Here is a 22,763-nt window from a genome sequence, read left to right on the forward strand (position 1 = left end):
TTGAAGTTTTATCAACATCTTATTATATCATGGCACAAATGCATAAAGGAAGAAGGAAAAAGACAGTGTAATCAAGAGTAAACTTATACGCATTATATGGCCTAGCATACTCCCCTTCTTACCTTGTTTCATGTCCTCATGAAAAACAAGTAGTTCCTATGTAGTGCAGTTAGAGAGTAAGATGGAAAACTTGTTTCTTTATCGGACCTAAAACCGTGTTGTTGTATCCAACTGGAAAAGGTTGTTTCTTCCTGTCCCTTAGGCAACTCATAGTCGAAACGATATCCTTCAAGAGGCCAAATAATAGGGCTCCTATATCGACATCATAACCAATATGGTCCTTCTCTTAGGATAATATTGTTGTATGTGACCAAGCGGCTTGCAGTAGCTTTGAAGTTCCTATAGTTAAATGGTTCTCTTTTCATGACTGTTACACAGTAATTTGTCACCATCCCTGTTACTCCTCTTGTCGTACCTTGGAGGACTCATCCCAGGAGTTATAAGAAGTGACAAAGTCTAAAAACACTTGCATTATGTTCCCCTGAGTATGTACTTCATGTTCCCTGAAGACACCTCCTGCAGATTATCCCTGAAAAGTGCTCTTTTTCCATTGGCGCAAGTCCACAGTATCTTACCCGCGCCAATCATGGATATCCTCAAAAGAGGGCGTGACCATTGGCGCTCTGTCTTAGAGCAGCAGTCGCGCCAACCAAGTTTGGTCATGCTTTTTGCCTTAACGCACGTCCGACTGTTGTTTCCTTCATTATATGGAGCTTTTCTGAGGATAAAAAATCAGCTTTATGTCGAGCTCTATCCTATCTCCATCTTTAATGGCTTTTGGGGATAATGTTAATCCACAAAAGGTGTCTCGGTTCATCGTATCCTCCTCCCTTCTTCATCTATATAAGCTTTTCATTATGCATTGGACAAGCTAGTGATACTAGTGATACAAGTGATAGAAGTGATAGTAGTGATAATCGTTAGTCATGGAGTGTTAGATGTTGAGTTCTTGAGTTCTTGGAGGAATGCTAGTGAGGGCTAGAGAGGTTATGCTGTCGGAGAGGAGATGCATTGCAAGACACATATAGTTACTCGCCCAGCCAGGAGAAGGGTCAACATCAGAACAATGGTTGTAACTTTTCCTGTTTATTATTAATTAATGAGCGACTGCTATTATAGTTCCAATCTCATTGTCTATTATGGTGATGTGTTGATTTATTTCCTTTCTGACTGAAATATAGTTGTGCCTTGGTAGATGTTATGCTGGTATCTGTCTCTCCCTTTGCATGTGTAGGTGTTCATTTATGATCTGCTGGAGCGAGGGAGCGGGGATATCAACTCTGCTTCAATCATAGCGTTGGACTCTAGGTTGGTCTTCTTAATTCATCTTTGGTGCATAACTAGGAACTTGCGTAGCAGCGTGGTTTGATTGTGGCTAGTTCTGTTTTAGGCTAGTGGGATCGCCTTTGTCCGCAGAGGGGATTTACCTAACCAACAATTTGGCGACTCCGCTGGGGAGAAGCTATTTAGAATTTGTCTTGCATGTTAATTTTCTTCTGCTTGCTTGAGTGAATGAGCTTCCTGAGTCAGTTTTGAGCTTATTCTTTACTGTTTGACCCATCTGAGCACTGTCAACCCGACCTGAGGTCGTATCATTTATTTTTTTAGCCGGTAAGCTTCATTGGCGTGGTTATTACTCTGACAGTCGCGCCAGTTGGTGCATGTTGCTCTAAAGCAACTTGCGCCAATCCTGTGGTAGCGCAAGTTGTAGGCTGACAGTCGTGTCAGCCCTGTAAATTTTGTCTGTGTGTGGGTGGAAAGCTCTTTCAGTCTCTTTTTATATCTCTTACAGCCTCTGGAAGTGTGTCGAACCTCTGCTTGACTGGTCTTAGCCTTAATCCTTCCACTGTTTGCTTATCTCTATTGATTTTCGTCTCAGCCTAGAACATCTAGTGACTTTGCATGTCTAGCCTTCTGTGGGAAGTTTCGGTCTTTTGATTATCCAGTCAGCTTGTCAGTTGTGTTCTGCACCGATCCAGTGATTTTTTAAAGCTTGATCTTCTATACTCTGAGTGATTCACTTCTAGCCTCTTTGGATATCACTCGATTTCATTTGAACTTAGATTACATGGTTCAGTGAAAGTCTTTGTGTTTTTCCTTGCTTGCATGGTTCATTTTGATGTTTTAGATTTGGTTCTATTTCATAGACTGAACTTGGATTGTGCATATCTCTTAAAATTTGTTTACATGCATCATGCCATCTTAAAGGAGAGAAAAACAAAAAATCTTTTGCATCATAGTAGTTAGCATTTATTGTTATTTGTTGCTATTAAAAAGAAAAAGAAAAAATTTCGTTTCTTGTTATTAGCTGCATTAAGATCTTTGTTGTTTGTTGAGTGATCACTTCGTTTGTGTAAAAATCTCAACCCTCCTGTAGATAGAATTCATCGAATCAAATGATATAATTTTGGCATATAGTTTGCATTTAAGAATTTTTTGAGATATCACATACCGTAGGACCAAAAACTGAAACATAATCGAAGATAAACTTTAAAATGAACTCAATGAACATAACAACGCATCGGAACATAACGCAAATACTCTAGAGGTCTAGGTTAGAGACGTGTTCCGGCGTCTTTAAACCTGGTAGTTTATCGTCGAGTGGTTGGGTGATTCCTCCACGGTGAAACGATAGGTGCCAATACGGACTGTGCTCCCACGTACCGTCGAGTATATATTGGGAGACCCCTATAGGAATAAAGTCTTTATCCATAGGAAGCCATGTCAGCTGCCCTACGATTCGCAATGCAGTGAACACAGCATTCACGAAGATTGACCACCCGTACCCTAAAAAGTATTCTGTGGTTTTGCGAAAAGTTTGGCACACCTTCTACCTAGAATTCCAGAGCAGTCACTTTTGATCCTTTTCGGACTCCCTAAACGAAAAGGTTCCTGTGAGCGTCTTGTCACTTCGTGCTCATTAAATATTCGAAGGAGACTAGAGTCATCTTTTATCCTTTTCTCGACTCTTAAAAAATGAAAAGGTTAAGTTCAATGTCTTAAAATTTATTGGCCACGATAACATCTACCCAATTAAATTTTGTTTGCGTTAGCTTGAGTAGGATTATTTCTCGTTCAATGGCAGTCTTCCCGGCGCCCACCGGCCAAGGTGTTCCTCCTGATGGGAACCCTCGTCCATTTCCTTCTGTTGGAAATGTCGGTGTTCAGTATATCGCAACATTGTCTTTGCCTGGGTTGACCATTGGTTTACCCGTATGGTTGTTTTCAAACTCGGTGGTCTCGAGTGTGATAACTTCTGCTCCGAATGAACCCACCTCCCAGATAATACCCACTTCGAATGTTACTTCCGAGGTCAATGCCGTCCAAACCACCACGGCAAACAACGCCTCGAAAGCAAAGAAGAAAGGGAAACCGAAGAATAAGCCAGATCAACCCAAGCAGGAAGCCCCTAACCCTCCGCTCGAGGATGGTGCCAAACGCAAACCCAAGTATCCTTGTCTTATCTGTGATGAGGATCACTATACAAAGTACTGCCCCAGGCGGTCCGAAGTTAGTCGTTTGTTGAAAGGCACTCCCGGGACTCCTGCGGTGCTTAAAGAGCCCTTTCCCTCACAGCAAACTCAAAAAACTCAAATGGTGGCTAACCCATCTCAGCCTCCCTCTTCCTTTGGTTCTCAAGTGTTTATGGCCGGAACGATACCCATCAATATCAGTACTCGAACAAAATATTACCCACCATCTACTCGGAAGGAGCCTGAGATACTCTCTAGTGCTCCTCCGTTCAGTTCGGGTCCACCACCACCTCCTCCACCTAAACAACGTCTTGTTGATTCCGAGGTGGACCCTTCCCCTTCTTCGCCTACTGCTGCGTCCTCATCTTCTACTTCGTTTGGTGAACCTTTGGATTCAAGTAACCAGGTGGCTAAGAAGAAAAAGAAGAAGAAGACAAAGAAGAAGAAGACCCCTAAACCAGAGTTTAAAGGTATAACCCAAGTCGAGCCACCTTGTGCTCCTCTGTGGAAGGTCAAATTTCCTTGTAAGTTATGCAAGGAAAACCATCTTCTCCGCGATTGTCCTGGCATCCCCAGGGTTTTAGAAGTATGGTCTCATGATCCGGACCGCCCTGCATCATCCTCGGTAGATCGTGGCGATGTTACCTTATCACCTGGAAACGGTAAGGGAAAAGAGAAGATTCGAATCCCTTGTAAACTTTGTGAAGGCAATCATCCCCTTCACCTTTGTCCATTCATGGATAGAGCCTCTATTGTATTGGAAAGTATTACAGCTCCCTCAACCCAACTTCCTACTGGTTATCAACGTCTTTCTGCAATTGCAGAACGTTTCCCTGCTGACAAAGAAATCAACCAAGATTCCTCTCTTGTCCAGCCTCCTCTTCCTGAATCTGGCTCTGCCAAGCCTGTTCCAGACCAACCATTGGTCGGAAAGAGCGTCGACTCGAGTTCACCACCCGCCGACCACTCTATTTCGGAAGAGCATCAAACTCATGTTCTTCTCGTCTCCTCAGATTCTCCTACATCTGGAAATACCCCTACATCTGAGAGTCCTACTGTGCTCTCCCCCGAGCAGGGGGGCAATCATACGATTCCCCCACCAAGTAGTTCAGTCGCTTCCTTCGACTGGAGACGTTTGACTACCTTTCGTCTCGCGTCTCGTGTGCCTTTCTGGGTCATGGTACATGCCTATGACAAGGCAACACCTGGCACCGTTTTGGATGAGGGTGCATCTGTTAGTCTTATGTCTGCTACTACTTGGCGAGCTTTGGGTTCCCCACAGCTTGTGCCCGTAGCATCCAATCTGACTGCTTTTGACGGAGGAACTAGCCAACCATTAGGGATCCTTCCAAAGTTCCCTATTACTTTGGGAGGCAAGACCGTCTATATGGACGTATCGGTTACCCAAGGTGCTTTAGATTTCAATCTTCTCCTTGGTCATGACTATGTTTATGCCATGGGGGACCTTATTTCTTCACTTTTACGTGTGGTTTGCTTTCCACACAATGGACAAATTGTGACTATCGATCAATTATCGTTCGTTAGTCCACGGGTCCCCCCTGCGCAGTCGTCATCCCCTCCTGGTGTTCATCCACCAGTTGCATCTGCCTCACCGCAGGTCAACTACGTGGCCACCTATCCCGTGCCTGTATCCAGCGATGCCACCGTCGTGCATAGTGTCCTGGGGGCATTGGGTCTTGACTTCTGAGATGTTGTCCTTCCACCGGGAGTGGCACTCTTGGAAGCCCCGACTTCCTGTTCATTATGATGAAGTTCGGGTGGAGCACAGTTCCTTGTCTTGTGTCAAGCTCGCTAAAAAATGAAACAAGGAGTCCGGAGCATAGTTCCTTGTCTCGTGTCAAGCTCATTAAAAAATGAAACAAGGGTTATGAGGATAGTTCTTTTACTGTGTCAACCTCATTAAAAAAATGAAACAAATCCCTTTCCAAATCGAGTCTTTTGATTAAGATCTCGTGAAATACAAGTCGAGTCTTTCACAAATCTCGAGAGTGAACCTTCATTCCATCCACTCCGTGAATGCCATGAAGCTTGGGGGGCATGTACCTCGATTTGCATTATCATGCTGGGGGCATGCAAATTTATAGCAAGCATAGTTTTTCGTTTCAAGCTTGTGTAAACATGAAACCAAATCCAAGCAGAGTTCTCCATGGTTCAAGCTTGTGAAAAAAAATGAACCCATACCTGATTTACATCCCGTGATTGCCTTTTATCCGCTAAATTCTGCTAGATGAGCCTTGGTTGTTTCATTCCATCGCCACCATCTTTTTGGCCGATCATATGCTTTCACTTGGTTGTTTCTCCTTTCCTGAGGAACCGCAACGATGAGTGGTTTTATTAGCCAGCCTCTTAACCTTTACATGTTTCGAGTAAGTTCCATCATTACCGGAACCAGTTGCTATCCTTTATACTACTCGTTCCTTCAGGACAAGTCGCCTTTACGCTCTTTTCTGACTCGTAAAATATGAAAAGATTGCCAAGTATTTTTCCTTTTTGACTCGTTAAAGAAAATAAAAATGGAGGTCCGCTTTCAGCTCTTTTCTGATCATTTAAAGAGGAAAAGATTGCCGAGTCGCTCCTCTTGACTCGTTAAATGGTAATAAGGGGCGGTCATTTTAAGTTCTTTTTGACGACCATTAAAACATAAAAAGATTACCGGGTTTTTGTCGTTTCAAACTCGTTAATGGTTACGAAGCGACATGGTTTTGACCGCTTTTTTACTTTTTCGGGTCGAAATCACTAATTATGAAAAGTACTCCTCGATCGTAATGATCGGGTGGTTCTTTCGGGTATTATTTTATACTTTTTCGGGCCCAAGACACACAACTTTACGAAAAAGGACATCCCTGGAGTTTCCTTTTCTGTTGTCTTTTCAAAATCTCTAAACATGAAAAGACGCCGAGTTCTTCCTTTGTCAGACTCGTTAAAACTTAATGACATCGGATTTTGTCACAACACAAGCATATGCTATCCCCATCAAGCTTGGTAAAAATAACTGGGGTACTCGCCAGAAGTGGCGGGGGGAAAAGAAAATTTTTGAACCATAATTATTACCGTAACGGCAGTATGTCGCTCTTGAACATGGAACTTTTTGCTTTCGTGTCCGGGGTTGGGATATTTCATCTCATATCTTTCACTTGCTTCCATGGACTTGGGTACCCTATTTGACCTCTCATCCACTCATTGCCTCGTCATCATGACCTTTGATACATTGATGTCAAATACTGCCAAATTCCGTTAATGTGTCGCCGATATGTTCAAGAGAAGTTGACCTCTGCAAAGAAACAACCTCCCTCTGATAGTTCGTACAATCTCGATTCACAACATTATCTCTCTGTCTCGTGTCGATGATGTGGGAAACATTATGGCCCACCTTCGATCAAGGTCACTTCCTGTCGACAGCAACTCATTATCCAGGAAGTTGATCTAGAGACTCCTTTTCGGTGCCTTGGAGCCTGCATGCCTCAATGGCAGGTTCTTCGTGTTCGACGTGAGGTTTTCATCATTGGCCTCCGATCGAATGATTCTACGGGTGTTCGACTTCAGATCATTGATTCACACACCGTAGATTGTACCTATAGTACCTTGAGGGCCATTGTCATTATTGGTGGTACCTCTCGCGTCTGTTAACAGTTTCCACTATTGACTGGTAATCAGACGATGTTCATGCATGTTCGACTTCAGCTCATATATTCACATGCTTGAACTTGTACTCTTGTTCGGGGCGAGATGGAGCGCAAGACCCTGGATTGTATCTGTTGTAATCCAGGCGTGATTCTTGATACTTGACTCATTCACTGGATGGCTGCGACCATGCCTGAGTCAATTCATTGATCCTAACCAGATGGCTGCGTCCATACCATGGATCTAGATTATTTATGTACTCTCTTATGGATGGCTGCGACCATACCACGTACATCATGTAATTGAACTATCAGTCATGTCTCTTAATACAGATCCTCGGCGGCAGTAACTATATGTGCTCTTATGTGTTCTTGTAAAGCATTTCACCCCTCTCCACCTCTCGGACTTCATGCTTTAGGGGGCATCTGTTACACAGTGATTTGTCACCATCCCTGTTACTCCTCTTGTCGTACCTTGGAGGACTCATCCCGGGAGTTATAAGAAGTGACAAAGTCTAAAAACACTTGCATTATGTTCCCCTGAGTATGTACTTCATGTTCCCTGAAGACACCTCCTGCAGATTATCCCTGAAAAGTGCTCTTTTTCCATTGGCGCAAGTCCACAGTATCTTACCCGCGCCAATCATGGAGATCCTCAAAAGAGGGCGCGACCATTGGCGATCTGTCTTAGAGAAGCAGTCGCGCCAACCAAGTTTGGTCATGCTTTTTGCCTTAACGCACGTCCGACTGTTGTTTCCTTCATTACATGGAGCTTTTCTGAGGATAAAAAATCAGCTTTATGTCGAGCTCTATCCTATCTCCATCTTTAATGGCTTTTGGGGATAATGTTAATCCACAAAAGGTGTCCCGGTTCATCGTATCCTCCTCCCTTCTTCATCTATATAAGCTTGTCATTATGCATTGGGAAAGCTAGTGATAGTAGTGATAGTAGTGATACAAGTGATAGAAGTGATAGTAGTGATAATCGTTAGTCATTGAGTGTTAGATGTTGAGTTCTTGAGTTCTTGGAGGAATGCTAGTGAGGGCTAGAGAGGTTATGCTGCCGGAGAGGAGATGCATTGAAAGAAACATATAGTTACTCGCCCAGCCAGGAGAAGGGTCAACGTCAGAACAATGGTTGTAACTTTTCCTGTTTATTATTAATTAATGAGCGACTGCTATTATAGTTCCAATCTCATTGTCTATTATGGTGATGTGTTGATTTATTTCCTTTCTGACTGAAATATAGTTGTGCCTTGGTAGATGTTATGTTGGTATCTGTCTCTCCCTTTGCATGTGCAGGTGTTCATTTATGATCTGCTGGAGCGAGGGAGCGGGGATATCAACTCTGCTTCAATCATAGTGTTGGACTCTAGGTTGGTCTTCTTAATTCATCTTTGGTGCATAACTAGGAACTTGCGTAGCAGCGTGATTTGATTGTGGCTAGTTCTGTTTTAGGCTAGTGGGATCGCCTCTGTCCGCAGATGGGATTTACCTGACCAACAATGACACTATTAGTTCAGATTTTCCATCTCATCTTGGATGCAATCAAGGATCTTTCTTGAATGGAGAGGAAATATGCCCTTCTTGTTTGCACGATTTCCCTATGTATAGGTCCAAAAATCTTAGTTACGTCCTCCTGTGTCATAAGCCTTTTGTGCTTAATAAACAGTTGCAATGGGTGAGTAGGCTCGCTTCTTACCCATAAATCCATTTCATGTTCTCTGCTCTAGAAAGAGTTATAGGCCTTAAACCACTTAATTTGATTAACTGCGAAGGAAATAAAAGCTTGAAACTGAATGTCCCCAACAAAAGGGCTAGTGTTCTTATCTACCTATTCTTCTAATACAAAATTATGTAAATAAAATTCACAAATAATTCGATGAACTTTTACACCATGTTCTTTACAAAAAGTTATAAATTCTTCAGTTTTTTTTAATTATATTGGTTTTCCGGCTTTAATCTTTAATAATAAGTATCTTTCCAATAGAAACAGGGCATAGTTCATAGCAGGAGACCTACAAGATAAGACATCGAATATAGCGAGAAAATGGTGTCAATCTGATCCATGACCTTGTCCAGCTTAATCTTTACCTTCTTCAACCTTTCTTCCACCTGTCTAAACCGAGAAAACGTTTCATCCTATGTGATAGTCAACATTCTGAATTGCTTTTCCAACTCTTGATAGTTATGTAGAGGAACCGTCTCATCCCTATATTGCTTTAAAGCAAGTTGGGCTTGTGTCAGTTCCTCCTGTAACTTCCAAAGAGTATATCACTGCTTGAAGGGGTGTCCTTAAAAGTTTCTCTAGTTTGGGTGCTTGTGTTGTGAGAGCTTATGCTCTTGGTCTGAGTTCTCTTATTATGGGGGGACCAACCCTCCATATAAACATTTGTATCCATTAAGTATGCATGCAAATTTGTTTGGGTGGCTACTGTTTGAGTAAAAATAGGCTCGGTCTGGGTTTCAGTTGCCCTGCCCTCACATATTTTTGTTTGTGTGGCCACCGTGACTACCTCAGGAGTAGTGCTTTGTCTTCTCTATTTGCAGTTTTGTTCAATTTCTGACGTAGCCTTCTAATTTTCTTCTTGAGCTTTTGGTATTTCTTCCTCAACTTCTTTAGTTTTGTTTTAGCTACCTGCTTTTTCTGAGGTACTTTATTTGTAAGAACGGGTTTCTCAATACCCTATGTATCTAAGGGCTCTTGGTGCTCATCATGGGTGTGCTCCAGTATAATTGTGTCGCCAGACTGTTTATTGGATTTGAGAATAATTTCCATGCTTACGCCCTCTTCTTGGTTTGCAGCTTCTGGAGAAGGCTTTTTATGTGATTTTGCCGAAATTATTCTCACAAACATATTATGGATCATAGAAGTCTAAATTCTATAATAAATTCTATAATGACCAGAATCTCCTAAGGATTATGCTTCCATAAGGTTAGGATTGAGTGATCCTCCAGGTTGCATGTATGCATTCAATTTGCCAAGACCTGTGCCATCCCTTCCTCAAAATGCTACAAAAGATCATCTTGGGGGTTCATAGGTGTTGTTTAAGGAGGTCCTGCTTCATTGCCTGGTTCATCATCAAAATACTGTGCTCCCTCTTGTTCTGAGTCTAACTTATGTTCTTCCTCAGATTCTTGTTTTGAATTGGCTTCTTCTTTAGTTTTCAATTCAGAATGACATTCTATCCCCTGTTCAGGTTCAAAATTGTACTCTTCCTTGGGCTTGGTCTCTGAATTATCCTTTTCTTCTAGTTCTGGCTCAGAATTGCATTGTTCCTCTGGTTTTGACTCAGAGTCTTGTACATTAATTGGTATGGATGGCTCTGTTGGCCGTTCGGCGCTACCTTAAGGACTTACAAACATCCCCTAGGCTAGTTTTAACCTTTTAGACCACCTGTGCTTATGGGGTTCAATTTTTGAGTGAGGAATCCTTTTCCTCTTCGGAACAGGGCTCTGCTGGCTCATTTCCAAGATTGCAGAGTTTTGGATTACAGGGTCTTGACTAATCTCTAAGGGTGCTATGAGACCATCCCATGTTAAGTTTTGTTGAACAAGATTATGGATAACAATTTGTCTAATCAAACCATGGTGGATAACTACCGTTTCCAAGTGCCTAGCCTGTCTTATTCTATCAGTGGTATCATGCAGCAATAAATTCAAGAAAGATGGCAGATTAACAGTGAGATTTTGTTTTAAAATAGCTAAGATTTTGAGTTTTCGTGGTCTTACCACATCTCTTCGTCCATCACAGGAAATGTACCTCTAGACAACACTTTCCAACTCACACCATGGTTCTCCTAGAGAAGACGGTTGGATGCCCTTTCTTTTTTCTGGTTAATTCCTCATCTACATCTCTGAAAATCTCCACCGTGTCTTGCAACATTACGTGTTTTTTAGGCCATACAGTTCCTTCCGCCGATAGCCCAGATACTTCAGCTATTACAGCTTCTGATACTGTGATTCTTCTTCCTTTCACCATGGACAACCCATTCCGTAAATGTTGTAAGAATTCGATAGCAACATCACTTTTAGGGGCCTAAAGCTTGGTGAAGTATGACATCCATCCTGCGCATACCAGAATCTCCCTGGTTCTATCCAAAATTTCCAATACTAAAGGTTCTCAGTGTATTGATTTTCCACCCATAATGCTTGAATTCTTCCTACAATTTTAGAAAGATTAATAGGAAAGAAAAACGCAGCAGAGAACAACAATAGCAAGAAACATACAACAAAGAACAACAATGGTGAGATAGAACAAGAAGCAGATGTAATGGCTAGGTTTCATTAAGCGACATTTCCCTGATAATTAATATTATTAATGCAAGGACCATCATATTGCCACATGCCGTTTCATCATGGGATACCGTAGCAACTTATGAAATCCAATAAAATAAATATAGTGCATGCAAGGGTGTAATGGGAGTCCTCCCCCACCTTCAAATGAGAGGTCGCCTATGACCGAATAGATAGGGATGTGTTGTTCTGACGTCAAGGCAAGAGGGTGAAGGGTATGGTAGTAAATGAGACAGAGTACGCATATCAATGGCAGGACGGCAAGCGGTATGGTTATAATGAGAGTGGAGTGTAAAAATGTAGTTATGAAATAAAAGATAAGACACTTTCGGTTGATGATAGGTTGTGCGAAAAAGGATAGCAATATGGAAAAGAGATGTTATACTGACGTTACCTTAGCTAGGAATGATATGATTGATAAAAAAAAACATTATCTCATGCATAAAGGTTGTAACAAAAATTAGGGAAAAAATTCTCCAAAAAAGAAAGAATAAGAAGATGGTATTATAATGATTATTGACATTAAAATATCACTTCAATACCATAGGCAAAGCCTCTGCTTTAACAGGCGTCCATAGCCTCGGCAGGATTACTTTTTAACCCTTATGAGTTAGGATCCTCAATTCATAAGTGGAAAATTCCATTGTTGTTCTACAGAAGAGATCAATGTGCTGGTGTGGTAACCTGATGACCACACCGCCATTCACTGGGATGTAGCAAAAGTTTTCAAGCTAACTAGTGATGAGACCTCCTATTCTAAGGATATTCTAGTTGTCCAATGGATCATAACCCTCGTGTGGTAGCCATAGTGGGAATGCCACTTTTCTATAGCCTTATGAACATGGTAGGCTGGCTCTTAATGAAACCCCCTATCCTCTATCTGCAAACAAAATTTTACTATTGTTACATATTTTTATGATAAATAAAGGCAGTCTCAATACTCCTTAAGAGCAAGGATAGTGGGAAAAGTTGAATATGACAATAGAAAAAAATATGCCCATAGTTTTATTTATTATAGACAGAGAAATTTATAAGTAGGAGAAGTAGAATCAGCATGGTATTCAAGATGATCCATCAATATCAGGTACATGAGAAGACAATGCAATAGAGTAGTATCTAGATAATTGTGTCCCTTTTCTTGAAAGGAATCTATCATCAAGAGGTTGTCCTATTAAAGATCATAACGTTAATAATATTAACTCCCTTCAATAGGATCCATGCTTCTTGCCCTCATGAAAGTAGTGTACTTCCTGCCATGAAAATAAAAAAAAATGGGGCTAAGATAAGCTAAGAGAAATCACACAAAAGGAAAAGAAGTGATGTTCAATACATTGAACAGCAACATAGTCGAAAGAAAAAGTGTTGTTCAAAAGTTTGAATAGCAGTGCCAAATACACAAAAAGTGTTGTTAAACAACAAAAATAAAAAGGTGTTGTTCAAAAGTTTGAACAACAACACATGGAAGAAAAGTGATGTTCAAAAGTTTGAACAACAAAAATGCAGGAAAAAGTGTTGTTCAAAAGTTTGAACAGCAACTGTTCAAAAGTTTGAACAGCAAAAATTCGAAGAAAAGTGTTGTTCGAAAGTTTGAACAACAAAAATGCGAGAAAAAGTGTTGTTCAAAAGTTTGAATAGTAAAAACACGAAGAAAAATGTTGTTCAAAACTTTGAACAACAAAAATGGGGAAAAAAGTGTTGTTTAAAAGTTTGAACAACAGTTGTTCAAATTTTTGAACAACAAAAACACAAAGAAAAATGTTGTTCAAAAGTTTGAACAACAAAAGTGTGCAAAAAAGTATTGTTCAAAAGTTTGAACAATAGAGGAAAGAAAAAAGAAAGAAAAGAAAATCAAATTAGCAACCATATTTACATATTGTACAATGAATAAATAACTTTTATCATTATGAAGATGCTGAGGGATTGCCCTCTTAAGCTAAAACTTGCATGGTGGGGTCTTCATGTATCTACTGGTAGAAAGATTCTCTGGTAAATGGTTTTTGGTAGAGGTGTACCCAATGCCCATTTTATTTAAAAGAAGAACCAAACCCATCAATGGTGGCCAACGTAAGGGTGTCATTTTCATGTACTTTCTTTATTTCGTAAGGGCCTAGCCATCTAGTCTGCAGTTTTCCAGGGAAGTTTTGGAACCTCAAATCATATAGAAGTGGCCAATCGCCCTCATGAAATGTATTTTTCTTAATAAGGGCATCATTGTTGGCATTATGTTTCTGGTATAGCTATATGTTACAGATGTTGTACTTGATGGCAACTCCCGTGGCAAGGCTCTCAATTTGTTGAAAATTACGAAGGACGCAGGAAAGCAGTTCAGAAGGTGCATACCCGCAGGTACACCATGCAGGGACTGCGTCCAGGTACGCAGGGCAGCCGTTCAGGAGGTGCGTCCCCCCAGTGCACACATTTCAAGGCAGAGAAAAGCACACATGGGGTTTCTTATGTTTTACTCTTGGTATTTAGCCGACGGTATTGGGTTATTATGGTGTCGGCTCGTGGTATTGTTCCATGATTTTAGGAGGAGAGTCCCTATATAAAGCAAAGGAGATCATTTGGCTTAAGCATGGTTTTGGTTGAATATCTTATGAGGGCTAGATCTGGTCTAGATCTAAACAAGGCGAATCTACTGATGGACCGAGATCTCTTCGGCGCATGTTCAGATCTGTAGATCTGACTGTCTGGGTTACTTCTGAAGTCTTGAAATCATCTATTCCCGGAGGGACGCAGGCGCAGTAAGGGTTCAGGTGCGCCGGGATGCAGGCGTAGAAGGGTTCAGGTGCGCTGGGATGCAGGCGCAGAAGGGTTCAGGTGCGCCGGGACACAGGCGCAGAAGGGTTCAGGTGCGCCGGGACACAGGCGCAGAAGGGTTCAGGTGCGTCGGGACGCAGGCGCAGAAGGGTTCAGGTGTGCCGGGACGCAGGCAGTTCAATAGACTCAGAGCGAGGGACGCAGGCTAGCAGTTGAGCAGGGTGCGTCCGGGACGCAGGCTAGTAGTTGAGCAGGGTGCGTCCAGGACGCAGGCTAGCAGTTGAGCAGGGTGAGTCCGGGACGCAGGCTGGCAGTTGAGCAGGGTGAGTCCGGGAAGCAGGCAAGCAGTGGAGCAGGGTGCTTCCTTCTCTTAAAATCTTTGTTTATCATTGTTGTGTTCTGGGTTTGGTCCTATTACTGTTGATCTGGTTACTACAGTTGATTGGGTGATTTTCTCATACTTGATGATCAATTGATGCTTATGGATCAAGTTTGAAAATTTATGAAAAGTGGTCCTTGTAAGAAAAGAAGTAGGGGGTTGTAGCTCCCTTCTAGGAGAGACTGGAAAACGAGAGAGAGTTGTAGCTCTCTGCAGGTTGCAGCCTGCGTACTGGTAAAGGACTGCACCAGTACAAAACCATTGTAAAAGGAGTTTCTAATTTGAAAGAAGATAGAGACATATTGTAGCAGGTGGTTTTCACCCACATTGGGTTTCCACCTTACATCTTGTGTTCTTTGGTGTGACTATCTGTTTTCTTTTGTTCATGCTCATTATTTTATGATACTGACATGCAAAGATAATTCAAAGAACAAATAAAGAATATTTATTAAAAGTATTATATAATACTGATTCACCCCCCTCTCAGTATTATTTCCAACAATCATGCCATTTGGCTCTTTGCTGTTGAATAAGTGCAATATATTGTAGAGCCAATAGTCAAATTTCATCTAATTCATTCATTTATTGTAACCTATTAACCTAGGCTTCAATTAATTCCAGTCCTACCTCCTAGGCTGTCCTTTGTGTTTGTATTTAAAATTTTATGGGGAAAATGGGTTCCTTACCAAATACCAACCTATATGGAGAGTATCCAGTAGTTTTTCTCCAAGTTTTGTGATACGCCCACAAGGCCTCTAGTAGTCGAGTAGTCCAGTCTTGTCTATGCGATGAGACTGTCTTCGTTAGAATAGTTTCGATAACATTGTTGGTGCTCTATACCTACCTGTTCACCTGCGGGTCATACGAAGAGGAAATTATGTGTGTAATGTGATGATTTTTCAGTGTAGCAGCAATGTTGTGACCCATGAATTGTGGCCCCCCATCAGTAATCACTTCTCTAGGTAAACCATACCACACAAAAACTTTGAAAATAAAGTTAATAACAGTTTGATCTATTGCTCTTGGTAACGCTACTGCTTCCATCCACTTAGTTAAATATTCTGTTGCAACCATTATATACGATTTTTGGTTGCGTGATGGTTTGACCGGCCTATTGTGGCCAACAACAACCCCCCTTCTTATTTAGTATTATTCCTAATGCTAAATAAGTGGGGACCCTTAGTTAAAAAATTCAAAAATCAATTAGTGCTTAGATCTCCTTTTCAAATAAAACTTACCATCAAAAACTTAGGAAATCCCCTTGGAAAATCTAAAAATCTAAGTTTTATGATAAGGTAAGATAAATCCTTTCCTTGGGAAATATCGCATCGCAAAAAAAATATGACAGGATACCACCTTATGAGCCGAATTCTAACATTGTGAGATCGCGATACGTGATAATAAAATATTGCATCGCATATATTAGGCACAACTTATATTGAAACATCCTAAACTGCCAATATGCGATGATGCATATCGCAAATCGCATTTCACAGAAAACATAATAACAAAGATTGTCATATATCACATTCCTGCAATCTGCGATATTGTGATATTGCGATTTCACGATATCAACGAAAATGCGATAATGCGATGTCATGAGCGATCAACTCAGCGATGCTATGATTCTGTGATGTTGCGATCTGCGATATTGCGAAGAAAATCGCAAAATTGATTCATCGCAGATCTTTCGGGCGCATGGTTCAAAAAATTATTCTCCATAAAATGACACCTGATATGCGCTTTAATGCTAATAAATGAGTTAGTTGCTAGTTATTAATGGAATATGGTTTCGTTCGTATCGAAAAATCATCTCACGTAAGGTGGTATACTTTATGCATCTTTCGAATTTAAAACTTTCCCATCACCCTTCCTCGTCATTATTTTCACTTCACTTGTGAATTGCAGGAACGGAGAACAGAGAACGATACAAAGCAATACACAGGATAAAATGGGAAATAAAAGCAAAGCTCCGAGCTCTGAAGAGAAAAAAATGGTGCCCTTGTATACAAACACGACCTGTAACAGAGACGCAAGAATTGCTACGTGGGAAGGCATGTATAATCTGCTTGAGGAGGAGAATCCCAGAGTAATGGAAGTTATTGCTACTACGGGCTCACATAGTTCTTCTAAGGCATCCATCACAGAGCTAGCTTGCTCGTTCTTGCACCGGATAGCAGCAAGGCCCAAAATTCTCCCATATACGGACATGGTTAAGTGGATACTAAACAGCGCTGATATCAGAAATAGACAGTTTAAGACTCAGGGTCAAGAGCTTACGGAATTATTGTTTTTACAAATTTTTAGCTTTATATCCGCTAAAAGGAAAAAGTGCAAAAGGCGAAAAACGCATCAAGGAAGTCCAGACCGAGAAACAGAGGTAGTTTCCTAGGTGCTAATCGCACATCGCTAAGAAACATTTCTCGAAAAGGAAAGCTGCTAATTGCCCAGTCACCTGCAAGCCCCGAAAATTGCAAGAAAGCAACGATAGAGACAAATTAGAAGCAGAAAGCTCAAGAAAAGGCAGAAGCAATCCAATGGTTAACCAAGTTGAACTGGAATTATTACTGGGCATACTTGGTAAAGCCACATAGCCAGTGGATGACTCTTAAGTGTATTATAAATACGGCCGAAAAAATGGCGCCAACTCTTGTCGATTCTATTTTCTCAGCCCAGCTAAAATCAGAAGTCGGCCAGCCGACTCTTCTCAAACAAATGTTGCATGCGTGCGATTTCAAGGACTAGATACAAAAGTAGTTTTAATTTTAGATTCAATTTTAGTTTTAATTTTGTTTTATTTTCCTAAAATGAGGACGGTCATTTAAACCTCATCCTACATTTTTGTAATAATTTATTTTTAGATTTAGTTAGTAGTATTTAAACCCTTCTCATGCATTTAGAGAAGGGTCCTGAAATTTGCCAAAAACGTATCCCCAGAACATGCACTTGTGTACCCTCTGAGGAGGTTTTGATGAATGAATGGAACAATATTTATTAATATTTGCATTTGATATCTGCTAATGATGTTGCACTTTTGTACTCTTAGTGGATGTTAGATCAAGAAGAGATAAATCATTATCGCTTGAAGCTCATGAGTAGGACTACTTATAAATGGTACTTCTATCTCTTAACTATTTCTGCCCTTGTGTTAAAGTGATTTTCATGTTCAGTTATTTATATATTGATGTATGAATTCCTGAGTTATCATTTGGCACTTTTTTACGGTGATAGCTATTTATTTATGCTTAATGTATGAATAGCTTATTATGCGATATGTTTTTCAGAACTGTTTCGTCTAACTTTTTATACGAAGTGGTTCATCTTTATTGAATTCTTTTCTCATAACAGTTGAATGATCTTTATTACCAGTTGTTATTTGAAATCATTTTAGATCGCATAAAAGAAAGGTTACACCCCGGGTTAGTGTAGACTTAGATATTTCTGTTTATTAAAATGCAATTTCTATATTATTAGATTAGAGTAAAAGTATTCCATTTAGAAACTGTTAGTAAGAGAAATATCAGTCCATCACACACACACATAAATTGGGAAACTGGTCCCATATCTCCAGTCAGGCCCACTATACCAAACGGAAAAGGAGCTACTAACCAAGGTTTGGACTGGGTGGGTATCCCCCTTGTTGTAGACCCGACTTTCAGGGCTTCAACATATTTGGTGCTAGAAGGAGGGCCTCGAACTGTGAATGGCAAGAAAATCTAAATCTAAATACCATTCTGAGAGTAAATCACCCTCACCATCTCCCCCGACTTCTCCATTGCATTTAGAATCTTTAAATCCAGAGTCAGAAGTCGCTAGAGCAACAGCCGCTGCCACAAACCCTGACATTTCAGAAAAATCTACCATTGAACCTCCTGAAGTTGAATCTTTGATTCAAAAACTTCAATGATTTTCTATATCTCCTCAAAAATCTGATAAATCTCAAGGTAGCGTGACTTCACAATACAACCCTGCTCATCCTCTTACCAGGTTAAAGAGCGAAAAGTTTGGTGTTTAGCCAACTGAATTGCCTCTACCTACTAGGAAGAGAGCAAGGAAGTCTCCTAAAGGGTATGATAGTGAGACTCTTTCATCATCATCATCCATCTCAACCTCTTCACCGCGAAGTCAACCATCCACTCCTCCACTTTAGATCATTGTCCATCAGCCTACTGGAACTTCCTCAACTCCTTCTCAACCATCTGGAGCCATAATATCCTCATCTTCTCAACCGCATGGATCATCTTCTACGCTTTCCTCTGTTAGTAGTTCAGTGATGGCTCAATCTCCATGGAATAACCTAGGGGCAGTCTTAATTCCTGCACCCTTGAGTCAGCTACTGGCCCATCCTGAAAAATGGCTGCCTAAGTTTAATCCTGAGGCAGGCATGCTAGCGGAAGAACATATAAATAACTTTATGCTTTCCATAAATCTCAATGGAGTTGTTAACGAAGATGTTGTTGTTCTACTTTTTCCTTATACTCTGCAAGGAACAGCCAGATCATGGTATTTCTCATTACCATCTGGATCTATTACTAGTTGGGATATCTTCCAAGAACAATTCCTGACCAAGTTCAGTGATGACAGGTCTACGACAACACTGATCAACGACTTGTCTAACCTTAGGGCCGAGTCAAGAGAACCTATCAAAGATTTTAATTTACGTTTCAATAGAATCTTAAACAAAATTCCTACTACTTCCCAGCCTAGCGAAGAAGTGTGAAGTGAATGGTACATCACTGCTTTACCATCATGTTAGACTCAGCCTTGTCAGAATCAAATTCACCCAGGTTCATTTCTCGTCATCAAATGACATTTTGGTCAAAAAGAGTCATTTTAATTCTTGAGTCCAGGGTTTTGTCCCCAAAAGTGTGAAATAACGCTTGCAGGCCAGAGGGAGGTTCAATAAGTTTCTTATTTCAAGAGTTGCATCATCATTAATCCTCACAAATATTTCTTCTTCAAAAGTCTGTTTTGAAGAAGAAATCGTCAATTTTTAATGTTTGTAATGAGTTGGTAATTTTATCATGGAATATTTCGCGTGCAGCCTCTCCTCATCCTTTTCCGAAGTCAAAAGGTCATCATTCTTGCACGAATCAACCAAGAGGCTATCCTTCAATTTCATAAAATCGAAAAGGAAAACTTGTAGAACAAAGTTTGTATTAAAATTGAAAAGTGCGGAAGTTCAGTCGGTGTGCACAAATCGAAAGTCAAATCCCTATCATAAGAGACATTTCTGTGTTCTAACATCTCATTTGCACGCCAAATAACGTCAGAGAACTGAAGGGAAAACATGGAGAAAGAAAATTCAATGTTGGAGGTCGAAATTGTGTTGAAACGGAGTTGCGCGGTGCATAGGAAGAAGGTGTGGTGCACATGGGCCACGCAGTGCATGGGGTGCTCCTCTGCAGTGTAAAATTAACACTGGCGCAGCGCACTCACTAGGCGCAGTACACTGGGAGTGCGTGTGGCACACATAGCCCTAAGGCCGAAGTTCATCATTGATTCATCAAAAACTCAATTTGTTTCAGCTCAATTCTTCTCCAAATAAGTCGATAGGGCCTGTTCAGTGATTTTATTCATGTATGATGTGTTTAGAAGCGAAAACATTAGAGTTTAAATGGTGAAAGGACCGAAAGCCAAAATTAGAATGCAGATATTGTGGCAGCTATAGATCAGTAGACGTCTTCTTGACAGACAACATTATGAATTGGCGATTTTTTGCACATGTTTATTCCAGGCAGCTCAAGATGGGGTTGATATACTGTCTCTGTCAATCATACCTAACAGGCCACCTTCTGGGATTGCGACTTTATTTAACCCAATAGACATGGCTTTGATGTCCGCTATGAAAGTTGGAATATTTGTCGTTCAAGCTACAAGAAACGCTGGACCTTCTCCAAAGAGTATTTGGTCCTTCGGCCCATGGATATTCATAGCGGGAACTGTTGCCGATGATCGTAGTTATAATAATTCTATAGTTCTTGGCAACAATATCACAATCTCAGGAGTTGGACTTGCTCCTGGAACAGATGATGATGATATGTACAATCTAGTTGCTGCAACTCATGCCCATAAGAATGGAACTGATGATATGTATGCCAATGAATGCCAAGATCCCAGTGAGCTGGAACATCATCTAGTTGAAGGAAACATCTTGATCTGTAGCTACACAATAAGGTTTGTCCTTGGTCTTTCTTATGTGAGACAAGCAGTTATGACTGCTAACAATTTGAGTGCAGTGGACATCATCTTCTACACAAACCCTTTTGTGGTTGGGTTTCCGTTCAATCCAGTCCCTTTGACGATGCCGAGATTGATCATTTCCTCTTCAGATGATTCTAAGACTTTTCTGAAATACTACAGTGACTCCATAACTAGAGATGAATCTAACAACATTGTTAAGTTTGGAGGACTTTCCAGAGTCCTTGGAGGATTGAAAGCAGATTACAGCGAGAACGCACCCAAAGTCGTGTATTATTCTTCAAGGGGGCCCAATCCGCAGGACAATCTTCGATGTAGCAGATATACTGAAACCAGATATAATAGCTCTTGGTAATCTCATCTAGGCTACTTGAAACTCTGTTGGCACAGATTCAGCTGAATTTGAAGGCGAGAATTTTGCAATGTTATCGGGAACAAGCATGGCAGCACCTCATATAGCGGGAGTGGCAGCTCTAGTGAAATAAAAATACCCCAAATTTAACCCAGCAGCCATTGCTTCTGTACTATCCACCACTGTATCACTCAATGACAATCAAGGGTTACCAATTATGGCACAACATTCCTACAACAATCCAGATGCCGATGCAATTCCAGCCACACCTTTTGACATGGGAAGTGGATTTGTGAATCCAACTACTACCTTGGATCTCGGACTCATCTTCGATGCAGGTTATGAAAATTATATTGCATTCCTATGTACCATAAATGGATCTGCACCTCTTGTTCTCAATTACACCGGTGATGTATGTAGTTCAAACGTTGGAATTAGTTCCGACCTCAACGTTCCTTCAATCACAGTAGCTAGTTTGATCAATTCTCATACCATTGAGAAGAGATTTCTGAATATAGCACTAAATGAGAGTTACAAGGCTCTTTGGAGTGTGCCATTTGGTGTTTCTGTTTCTATTGCACCCACATCATTTACAGTTTCACATTGGGAGACCCAGAAGCTTACAGTATTCCTCAATGCCACCGGTAATAGTACTGCACCTAGCTTTGGAAGAATCCTTCTACTTGGAAGTTATGGAACGCCTTGAAACGGTTAGTCTGACTAAATGCGTGGTACCCAAATGGATATTTGGACTTCAGAACCTCATGGACCTAGAGTTACAATACGATGACTCCATGGCCAATGTTTATAAAGGACTGCAAAAAAATTCCTAATTTGAGAAGACTACAGCTGTCGCACAATGACAGATGTGTTGAATTTCCAGAGGAATTTGGAGAAGCTACAGAATTTCCGCAGCAGAAAGAATGGAAATAATATAGAGCATATAGCGGCTATGAAATGCTCTTAGGACACGTTGGGAGATATGCTTGCAAAACTAGACATCTGGATGCTGAGTATAAAAAATTGGTTTTGATTCAAATGGGGAAGGTGATAAGTCAAAGCCTGAAATGCCACAAAGACATCTACCATGGCAAAGAAACAGATAAAAGAGACCAACCGATGTTGCGCACCGTCTGATGTGAAGCTTTCATCAAAATTTATTTGGAGAATGAATGGAAATCACACTTCATCCTGTAATCCAGATATCTCCATAAATAGTGCATATAAAAACAAGAACGTTGAATTAAAGGCTGAGTGTCAAAGAATATAACAACTTTCCTAATGTTGCTGAGCACTCTTCAAATTCTCCTGCTTGGTCTTCAAGAACGACTATTGATATGACCAAGGCGTTTAAGGGATTGGCAAATAATAAGGCCTCAACTATTGTCGCTCAACCTCATGACTCTACAGGTTTATTGGGAAATTTAGGATCATCCTTGCATGCTAACAGTTTTGGACATGATTTGCCAATGGCTGGAGATAGAGTACCTTCGGATTTGAGCTTGAAAGTTAATATGCGCCTAATTTCTTCCTCTTCACTTAAACTGGTGCCGGATGTTGAATAATACTATGTTGCAGAGAATGAGTTCCTGTCAAAACGA

At 40.8% G+C, this 22,763-nt stretch overlaps 1 pseudogene; it reads left to right on the top strand.

The window, feature by feature from the left end:
* Positions 1 to 21,868, top strand: part of LOC149194061 (subtilisin-like protease SBT2.3) — a 105,750-nt pseudogene extending 83,882 nt beyond the window's left edge.
* Positions 21,869 to 22,763: the final 895 nt, after the last annotated feature.

The sequence above is a fragment of the Pinus tabuliformis genome, chromosome 2_2 (assembly GCF_031772625.1).
Source record: "Pinus tabuliformis cultivar Carrire ecotype Pingquan chromosome 2_2, CPIR1, whole genome shotgun sequence".
Taxonomy (NCBI): domain Eukaryota; kingdom Viridiplantae; phylum Streptophyta; class Pinopsida; order Pinales; family Pinaceae; genus Pinus; species Pinus tabuliformis.